The sequence below is a fragment of the Somniosus microcephalus genome, chromosome 12, assembly GCF_052327205.1.
Source record: "Somniosus microcephalus isolate GS21.2 chromosome 12, FLI_Smic_1.0, whole genome shotgun sequence".
Classification (NCBI taxonomy): Eukaryota; Metazoa; Chordata; class Chondrichthyes; order Squaliformes; family Somniosidae; genus Somniosus; species Somniosus microcephalus.
In genome coordinates, this window is record NC_140998.1 from 145016500 (window position 1) to 145026562 (window position 10063).

At 50.7% G+C, this 10063-nt stretch overlaps 1 protein-coding gene across 1 annotated transcript in view; it reads right to left on the reverse strand.

The window, feature by feature from the left end:
- LOC147109581 (uncharacterized) overlaps positions 1-9586 on the reverse strand; it is a 28488-nt gene extending 18902 nt beyond the window's left edge. Inside the window, exon 1 of the mRNA XM_086004210.1 lies at positions 9501-9586. The gene's annotated coding sequence lies outside the window, so the exon portion shown is untranslated. The remainder of the gene's footprint in view (positions 1-9500) is intronic.
- Between the last annotated feature and the right edge of the window lie 477 nt (positions 9587-10063).

Consider the following 10063-nt stretch of genomic DNA (forward strand, 5'->3'; position numbering starts at 1 on the left):
TTTTGACAAAGTCCCGCATGGGAGACTCGTCAAGAAGGTAAGAGCCCATGGGATCCAGTGCAATTTGGCACATTGGATCCAAAATTGGCTTAGTGGCAGGAGGCAGAGGGTGATGGTCGAAGGTTGTTTTTGTGACTGGAAGCCTGTGTCCAGTGGTGTACCGCAGGGATCGGTGCTGGGTCCTTTGCTGTTTGTAGTGTACATTAATGATTTAGATATGAATGTAGGAGGTATGATCAGTAAGTTCGCAGATGACACGAAAATTGGTGGAGTGGTAAATAGTGAGGAGGGAAGCCTCAGGCTACAGGACGATATAGGCAGGATGGTTAGATGGGCAGAACAGTGGCAAATGGAATTTAACCCTGAAAAGTGTGAGGTGATGCATTTTGGGAGGACTAACAAGGCAAGGGAATACACAATGAATGGTAGGACCCTAGGAAGGACAGAGGATCAGAGGGACCTTGGTGTGCTTGTACATAGATCCCGGAAGGCAGCAGGACAGATAGATAAGGTGGTTAAGAAGGCATATGGGATACTTGCCTTCATTAGCCGAGGCATAGAATATAAGAGCAGGGAGGTTATGATGGAGCTGTACAAAACGCGAGTTAGGCCACAGCTGGAATACTGTGTGCAGTTCTGGTCGCCACACTATAGGAAGGATGTGATTGCATTGGAGAGGGTGCAGAGGAGATTCACCAGGGTGTTACCTGGGCTGGAGCGCTTCAGCTATGAAAAGAGACTGGACAGGCTGGGGTTGTTTTCCTTGCAGCAGAGAAGGCTGAGGGGGGACCTGATTGAGGTGTACAAAATTATGAGGGGCATAGATAAGGTAGATAGAAAGGAACTTTTCCCCTTAGTAGAGGGGTCAATAACCAGGGGGCATAGTTTCAAGCTAAGGGGCAGGATGTTTAGAGGGGATTTGAGGAAAAACTTTTTCACCCAGAGGGTGGTTGGAATCTGGAACTCACTGCCTGAAAGAGTGGCAGAGGCAGGAACCCTCACAACATTCAAGAAACATTTAGATGAGCACTTGAAACGCCATAGCATACAAGGCTACGGACCAAGTGCTGGAAAATGGGATTAGAATAAACAGGGCTTGATGGCTGGTGCAGACACGATGGGCCGAAGGGCATCTTTCTGTGCTGTATAACTCTATGACTATGATTCTATGAGAGGGGATGGGGGAGAGGGAGTGGGGAGAGGAGAGAGGGGAGGGGGAGAGAGAGGGGGAGTGAGAGGGGAGAGGGGGGGAGAGGGAGAGGGAACGTGGAGAGGGAGGGTGGAGAGGGAGGGGAGAGGGAGAGGGGAGGAGGGGAGAAGGAGGGGGCGGTGGAGTAGGAGGGGGAGAGGGGAGGGGGAGGGTGGGAGAGGGGAGGGTGGGAGAGGGGAGGGGGGTGAGGGGAGGGGGAGGGTGGGAGAGGAGAGAGGGGAGAGGGGGGGAGGGGGAGAGAGGGGAGTGGGGGGGCAGAGGGGGAGAGGGAAGTGGGGGAGAGGGGTAGAGGAGAGGAGGGGGAGAGGGGAGAGGAGGGGGAGGGGGATGAGGAGGGGGGAGGGGAGGAGGGAGGGGAGGAGGCAGGGGAGAGGGGAGGGGTGAGGGGGAGTGGCGGGAAGGGAAGGGGAGGAGAGAGGGAGAGGGGAGGGGAGGGGGAGAGGGGAGGAGGGGAGGGGGAGAGGGGAGGGCAGGGGAGAGGGGAGGGGAGGGGAGAGGGGGGAGGGGGAAGAGGGGAGGGGTGGAGGGGGAGTGGGGGATGAGAGAGGAGGGGAAGAGAGGGGGGAGGGAGGGAGAAAGAGGGGGGTGGGAGGAGAGTAAGGGGGAGGGGGAGTGGGAGAGGGGAGTGGGAGGAAGTGGAGGGAAGGGGGAGAGGGGAGGGGGAAGGGGAGGGGGGAGAGGGGTGGGGAGGGAGGGAGAGGGGAGGGGGAGAGGAAAGGGGAGGGGATGGGGAGAGGGGAGGGGAGGGGAGAGGGATGGGGGAGGGAGGGAGAGGGGTGGGGGAGAGGAAAGGGGAGGGGAGAGGGGTGGGGGAGGGAGGGAGAGGGGAGGGGGAGAGGAGAGAGGAGGGGGAGAGGGGTGGGGAGGGAGGGAGAGGGGATGGGGAGAGGGGAGGGGGAGAGGGGAGAGGGAGGAAGTGGGGGAGAGGGGAGGGGGAGAGGGGTGGGGAGAGGGGAGGGGGAGTGGGAGAGGGGAGGCGAGGGTGGGGGTAGAGGGGAGGCGATGGGGAGGAGGGAGGGGGTATGGGAAGAGGAGAGGGGAGGAGAGGGGGAGAGGGGTGGGGGAGAGGGGAGGCGAGGGTGGGGGGAGAGGGGAGGGTTGGGGGAGAGGGGAGGGGAGAGGGGAGGCGAGGGTGGGGGAGAGGGGTGAGGGGAGAGGAGGGGGGAGAGGGGTGGGGAGAGGGGTGGGGGAGAGGTGTGGGGGAGAGGGGAGGGGAGGGGGAGGCGAGGGTGGGGAGAGAGGGGGAGGGGAGAGGAGAGGGGAAGGCGAGGGTGGGGGGAGGGAAGAGGAGAGGGGAGGTGAGGGTGGGAGAGAGGGGGGAGTGGAGAGGGGGAGGCGAGGGTGGGGGGAGAGGAGAGGGGGAGGGGAGAAATCTACATTTATGAAGTAGAAAACAGCGTTTGTGGCGTGGGCCAGTACCAACTTTACGTGTGCCAACTTGGTTCAGCTAGTGGCGTGCTCTCAGTTACGGTCAGAGGTCCATGGGTTCAGGCTGCACTCTGGAATTTGTGCAGGTAGTCTCGGTTGCCATTCCAGTTTAGTAATAAGAGAACGCTGAGTTATAACAGGTACCATTCTTCTGAGCAGATGTTAAACTGAGGCCCGGTGTACCTCTTCAGTGGGTGTTCGTGATCCCACAGTACTAATGGAAGAGAAGGGAATTGTCCTGGACAACATTCCTCCCTCAGCCAACAGTGCCAGAAACAGTTTGGTTTGTTATTTCATACTTTAAGATATTACAAAGCACAATTTGAATGCAAGTATATCTTAGATGTCAGCCGTGTCTCAGTGGGTAGCACTCTCGCCTGAGTCAGAAGGTTGTGGATTCAAGTCCCACTCCAGAGACTCGAGCACAAAATCTAGGCTGATAGTCCAATGCAGTACTGAGGGAGTGCTCCACTGTCAGAAGTGCTGTCTTTTAGATGAGCTGTTAAACCAAGGCCCTATCTGCCCTCTCAGGTGGATGTAAAATATCCCACAACACTTTTTCGAAGAAGGCCAGGGGATTCTCCCCCATGTCCTGGCCAATATTTATCCCTCAATCAACATCATTAAAAACAGATTATCTGTTCATTATAAAATTACTGTCTGTGGCACCTTGCTGTGTACAATTTGGTTGCCGTGTTTTCTACATTAGAACAGTGGCCACACTTCAATTAAATAAAGTACTTCATTAGCTCTAAAGTGCTTTGGGACATCCTGAGGTCATAAAAGGCGCTATATAAATTCTTTCTTGCATCTGCCCATCTCCTCCCCATCGACACCCACAAAAAGATCCAACATAATAAAGAGAAAAAGAAACCTTCCCTGCATCTGGTTACCATTATATTATTAGACAAGTGGAGGAGCATTAAATTTTGGATGCTCCTCGATATTTCCTCTCCGCAGTGGGTGATGCTGGCCATTTAGTGAAACTCTGGGAAGATCTCTGATCAGATCAGTACAGTGCGGTCAGGCTGCGCCCACAGACTCAAGTGGAGAGATGTCCAGTTGACTATGTGGTGTGGGAACAAGCCCACTATGTGATTAGTTATCTCTCTGTGGCATACCACACTTAGAAAGGCCCAGCTTTCATCCCAATGAATTATTTAATTGCATAATTCAGAGAAACCACAGGCTTTCATAATAGTTTATGTTTTGTGTTCCATTCGGTCCCTTTGTTCTTCTCCCCCTTACTCCTTTCTTTTTTTAAAGTATCCCTGTGTCACACACCATTCCATGGCCAAGAGGGAATATTCCCAGAACTCCAGCAAGCGCTCCCCCTGATGGCAAAGGCAGTGTATAACTGGGTCACGCAGACCGCAATGTCCCTAATTCAGACCAGAATACCCCAGGTTCAATCATTGCTCTCTTAGGCAATCACAAACAGAGTAGCAGTGGGGGACGGGGGCTCGATGATTGTCCTAAGGGCCGTGGCATAAGTAGGGTTTCCAACTCTGGTTGGATATATTCCAGGAGGTTTTGTCACTTGACCTCCCACTGCTCTGTCCCCACGCTCCCACCATTGGTCGCCTGACACATCCATCCTGCTGGCACACCACCTTCCCACGCCAATTGGAAGCGAACAGACTCTTGGTTACTCGAATGGATGAATCGACTGTCAGTCAAACAGCCTTTCTTCCCATCTCCAATATTTTCGCAACGATTAAACAAAAGTGTTCAAATGAAAAAAATGCACATTTAAACAAATTGCCCCTATGATTTTTCTCCTGGGTTGCTCGCAGCAGTGTTCTGGGGATTAATCCTTAAAATTCATGGAGACTCCAAGATAATCCTGGCGGGTTGGCAACCCTAGAGCTAGGGAGAAGATAATCAGCTATCAATACCTCTCATTTAGCTACTCAGTGGCTCTTGCATACATGTGTGTGTCTAGCCATAAGGTGCAGACAGGATTGGGCTTGGCTACACACTCTGTGGGCACAATCATGAAGAACAGCCATTTCCACAGTGTGATAATGGATGGGCACCTGTACCCCAGCAGGGGGAACATTGGCTTAGATTAGAACAGTGCCAACATTACCATTCTTGGGTTGCACACTGAGAGTGACACAGGAGCAACTCATCCTCCAGGGAAGCATTTGGGCTTCTGCTAAGTGATTCCTCTCCTTCCCCCCACCTCTCTCCCACAGCAGACCTAGCAACTAGTCAGGAGAAGAGGGGGATGCACTGTCCCAGCATTAAATACCGCTGAGAATAACAGCCGGAGAGTGAGACACTGAAGCCGATCATAGGAACAGGAGTAGGCCATTGAGCCCCTCGAGCCTGTTCCGCCATACCACTAGATAATGGCCGATCTGTAAGTTAACTGCATTGACCCCGCCTTGGTTCCATATCCCTTAATATACTAATCCAAAAAAAAATCTAGCAATCTCAGTTTTGAGGTTTTCAATTAATCTCAACACCTTTTTGGAGGAGATAGTTCTTGTTTTCCACTACACATTGCATGAAGAAGTGTTTTCTGATATCACCCCTGAACAGCCTAGCTCTAATTTAAAGGTTAAGCCCCCTTGCTCTCGGCTCACCCACAGAGGAAACAGTTTCTCTCTATTCACCCTCATCAAATCCTTTCATCATTTTAAACACCTCAATTAGATCACCCCTTAATCTTCTATACTCAAGAGAATACAAGCCTAGTCTATGCAGCCTGGTCACATAATTTAAACCTTTTAACCCCGGTATCATTCTGGTGAATCAGTGCTGCTTTGCAGGGAAATACATTAGCCAATTTGTGCACAGCAAGATCCCACAAACAGCAAATGACATAAATGACCAGTTGATCTGTTGTGTTGACGTTGGCCAGGACACCGGGGAAGAACTCTCCTGCCCTTCTGTAAGTAGTGGGATCTTTTACATCCACCTGAGAGGGCAGATGGGACTTCGGTTTCACAGCTCACCCAAAGGACAGCACCTCTAACAATGTAGCACTTTCTTAGTACTGTCAGCCTAGATTCTGTGCTCAAGTGCCTAGTGGAGCTTGACTGTGTCATATCCCACGATGATTCACCGTTTTTGGAAGACCAGAGGGCAAATGAGAGAAGTCAATCACAAACAGAAATGACAGTCTGGCAGTAAATAAAGCATACCTACTACAAAGTAAGAAAAGAACTCTACTAATACAACTCTACCAATGTTCCCTGTAATTATTTTTGGTGCTGCGCAGCCCCTTTATGGGTTTTTGCATTGAAAAGCCAGCAAGCTGGCTGCGCGGGTTCCCTGGAGCACTGCGCAGCTAATATGTTAGCTGTGGCTCAGTGGGTAGCACTCTTACCTCTGAGTCAGAAAGTTGTGGGTTCAAGTCCCACTCCAGGGACTTTAGCACATAGTCTAGGCTGACACTCCAGTGCTGTATTGAGGGAGTGGAGTGCCGCACTGTTAGAGGTGCTGTCTTTCGGATGAGGTGTTAAACCGAGGCCCCGTCTGCCTTCTCAGGTGGAAGCAAAAGATCCCAGGGCACTATTTTGAAGAAAAAAGAATGACTTGCATTTATACAGCGCCTTTCATGGCCACCGGACGTGTCAAAGTGCTTTACAGTCAATGAAGTACTTTCGAAGTGGAGTCACTGTTGTAATGTTGGAAACGTGGCAGCCAATTTGGCACAGCAAGGTCCCACAAACAGCAATGTGATAATGACCAGATAATGTTTTTGTTATGTTGGTTGAGGGATAAATATTGGCCAGGATGCCGGGGATAACTCCCCTGCTCTTCTTCGAAATAGTGCCACGGGATCTTTTACGCCCATCTGAAAAAGCAGACGGGGCTTCGGTTTAACGTCTCATCCGAAAGACAGCACCTCCGACAGTGCAGCACTCCCTCAGCACTGCACTGGAGTTTCAGCCTAGCTTTATATGTTCAAGTCCCTGGCATGGGACTTGAACCCACAACCTTCTAACTCAGAGGCGAGTGTGCTACCCACTGAGCCACAGCAGAAGAGCAGGGAATACAACAACAACTTGAATTTTTATAGCGGTAATCAAAAAAAATGGATGCCAGAGGAAATATTAGGAGGGGTAAAAGTTTAGTCAAAGAGGTGGATTTTATGGAAGGACTTAAAGGAGGAGAGGGAGGTGGAATGGCAAGTGGTTTAGGGAGGGAATTCCAGAGCTTAGGGCCCAGATGGTTGAAGAAACAGCTGCCAGTGGAAGATCTTAAAGGAGGAGTGGGAGGTGGAAAGGTAGAGTGGTTTAGGGAGGGAATTCCAGTTCATCGGGCCTAGATGGTTGAAGGCACGGTCTCCACATGGTGAGGCAAAGGGAGAGATGGATGCACCAGGGTCGAAAACGATGCTGAATTTTCCAGCCATGCCTACTACCTTCCTAAAAGTAGAAAAAAACTCTACTAATGTGGTGTTAATGGTGATAAAATATCTCATGTTTACAACAATGTTAGACCGTGAGTCAGTAGTAATTGGTTTATAACTGGCTGCTGGTGACTGGAGTTGTAATTGATATCCAACAGGCTCTAGGACCCAGGGAGCGACCTGGGAGAAAATCAGAAGCAATTGCTTCACTTCACATCCAGCACACGCAGAATCGGCAGTCACAAACACGCCCGCCCTCGAGCAAAGAATCAGAGAATGCTGGGCCAAATTAAGGAGAGCCCAAGGCTAAAGTGTGAGGAAGCAGGATACAGAGAGTTGTCTGGCTCCCCTTTTTTTAAACCTCGAAACTCATCAGGAAAGTGCTGAATGAGGTGAGAATCAAATAATAAAATAACAGACAGTCCGAGGGAGAAAAGAGTTTGAGGTAAATGAAAGGTTTAACACACAGATGACTCATCAGGGGCGGACAGGGTAGGTGACAGCCTCCGGTACTTGAACACTGATACCTGTACTGTTCAAGCTGTATACACACACAGGGTTAACATTAGAGGGAGGGTGTAAGTGTTAGTGAGTGAAGTACGACAAAAAAAATGAGTGACTGAAAGAGATACATTAGATATAAAGAGTGTAGCATACAGTTGCACTGGATGAGTTACATTGGATATACAGACAATTTCATAAGGTGGTTTTTAACAGTTACACTAGAAAGAAGTTACCGTAGATAGAGTTAAATTGGATTAGAGTTACACTGGATATATAGAGTGAGGAAAGAGTTACACAGGATATACAGAGTGAGACACAGTTGCATCAGATCGTGTATAAGTTATTATGCAGATAAAGAGGCCACGTGAGACAGACAGGGATACACTGAGTTACAATTCAACGTTATATACAAACAAGGTTACACTGCAGATGCAGCGAGTGAAGTGAGCGATAGAGAACGTGATGAGGAAGTTACACTGGAGATAGTACAGAATGAGTCATTAGAGTGTATGGGGGGCAGTTACACTGAAGAAAGAGATTGCGATCCAGAGGGAGGGTGATGACGGCATCTCTCTCAGCGCCGCCTGCAGCTCCTCAAGATTCTCCTGGGTAAAGTTAATCTGAGATCTTCCCATAACTCAGAGCAGCTCAGTCCTGAGATCCCCGTACCCCAGAAAGCTCAGAACTAAGACTTCCTCCCTCCGTACCCCAAACAAACTGAGACCCCTCCCCCATACTTCAGACCCCTTCCTCATACCTTCAGACAGCTCAGGACTGACACCCTTCCTCCGTATCTCCAGGTAGCCGAGGGACAAATCCCCTACCTGAGTTCCCATCAGGTGAGTGTCAGACCCCTTGGACTCCGCCGGGTCACTCTCAGACCCCCTGGACTCGCCGGGTCACTCTCAGACCCCCTGGACTCGCCGGATCACTCTCAGACCCCTTGGACTCGCCGGGTCAGTCTCAGACCCCTTTTACTCCGCCGGGTCACTCTCAGACCCCTTGGACTCGCCGGGTCAGTCTCAGACCCCTTTTACTCCGCCGGGTCACTCTCAGACCCCTTGGACTCCGCCGGGTCACTCTCAGACCCCATTGGACTCCGCCGGGTCAGTCTAAGACCCCATTGGGCTCCGCCGAGTCACTCTCAGACCCCTTGGACTCCGCCGAGTCACTCTCAGACCCCTTGGACTCCGCCGGGTCACTCTCAGACCCCTTGGACTCGCCGAGTCACTCTCAGACCCCTTGGACTCCGCCGGGTCTGTCTCAGACCCCTTGGACTCCGCCGAGTCACTCTCAGACCCCTTGGACTCGCCGGGTCACTCTCAGACCCCTTGGACTCCGCCGGGTCAGTCTCAGACCCAACTCGCAGCAGATCGAAACCGGGCTTGGTTGATGCAACCTGGCTCCAGGGGCACGATGCTTTCTTGCCAACACCAAACTGAAGTTTGTATTTCCTCACTGAACCCTAGTTAATGAGCACACGATCCCGATCGAAGATAAACAATAAATACAAAGACAAGACAACAGCGACTAGTCAACTCTAACATGTAAAATAAATAAATCCCGAGCGTCCAAAACAAACCTTTGCCAACAACAAAGTTTATCTTTATGTGTTTTTGCCTCTATCCGCTGCCCTGGCATGTCCCGGAAACGAGAACAAGTGAGCTAACTGCATCGAGTGCATCAAAAGCGTCCTATACTTTAACATTCATAATAGCAAAAGCACAACAAAAATGCTGGCCCTTTCTCTGCTACAATGACACGGCGCTCTTTTGATAAGAAAACTATACCAGGTCAGGAAATCTGGGCTAGATTGACAACGCGCTGGCAACTGATCCGCTTGTCGTGTAGAAACAATATTTACAAAGAAACAATAAAGTCATTTTATACGGTTTTCGTTGGACAGAATAAGTGAAGTCCCGTTGCACTATACAGATATAAAGGAGACGCGCCAGAGAAGACAATTTGTTTGTTGTAAGGTGTACTTACCCGTAGATAACTGAGCCGTTTTATATCGAATTGTGCACACTGCTTACAGTACTCTGATTAATCATCGCGATTTGCGCGCCGACCTGCTGTTTACCTCCTGTCTCACCTGTCAATCATAGCTCGTCACAATCTAATAACCATGACATCGCCAATCAGCAACGAGTTCTCGCCCCACCAAGGAGGCCGTTACTGTACCGGGTCCTGGCTCCGCCAATCATTCATGATTAGCCAATCACTTTCTACTTCCCCGCCTGCCTGCAATGTCGGCCTCCCACCATGGGCGGAGCTGTTTCCGCCCCTTTCTTCTGTATTAACCCCGCCACAGCGCCGCCTGTAGGACAGATGCAGCCATTTCCACACCACACTACCGGCCGCTCTTGTTGCTGGCATTTTGGGTGTTGTAGATCTCAGTGGCTGCCCGTTTCCCATGGCAACGCAGAGGCGTCGCACGACCATTTTTAACGTAACATCAAGCAAGTTGAGATCCTCTACCAATCAGAAAATGGAAGTGGATTGTTACCAAGCGAAAAGGGTTTATGCTATCCAATCAAAAGCAGCCATTT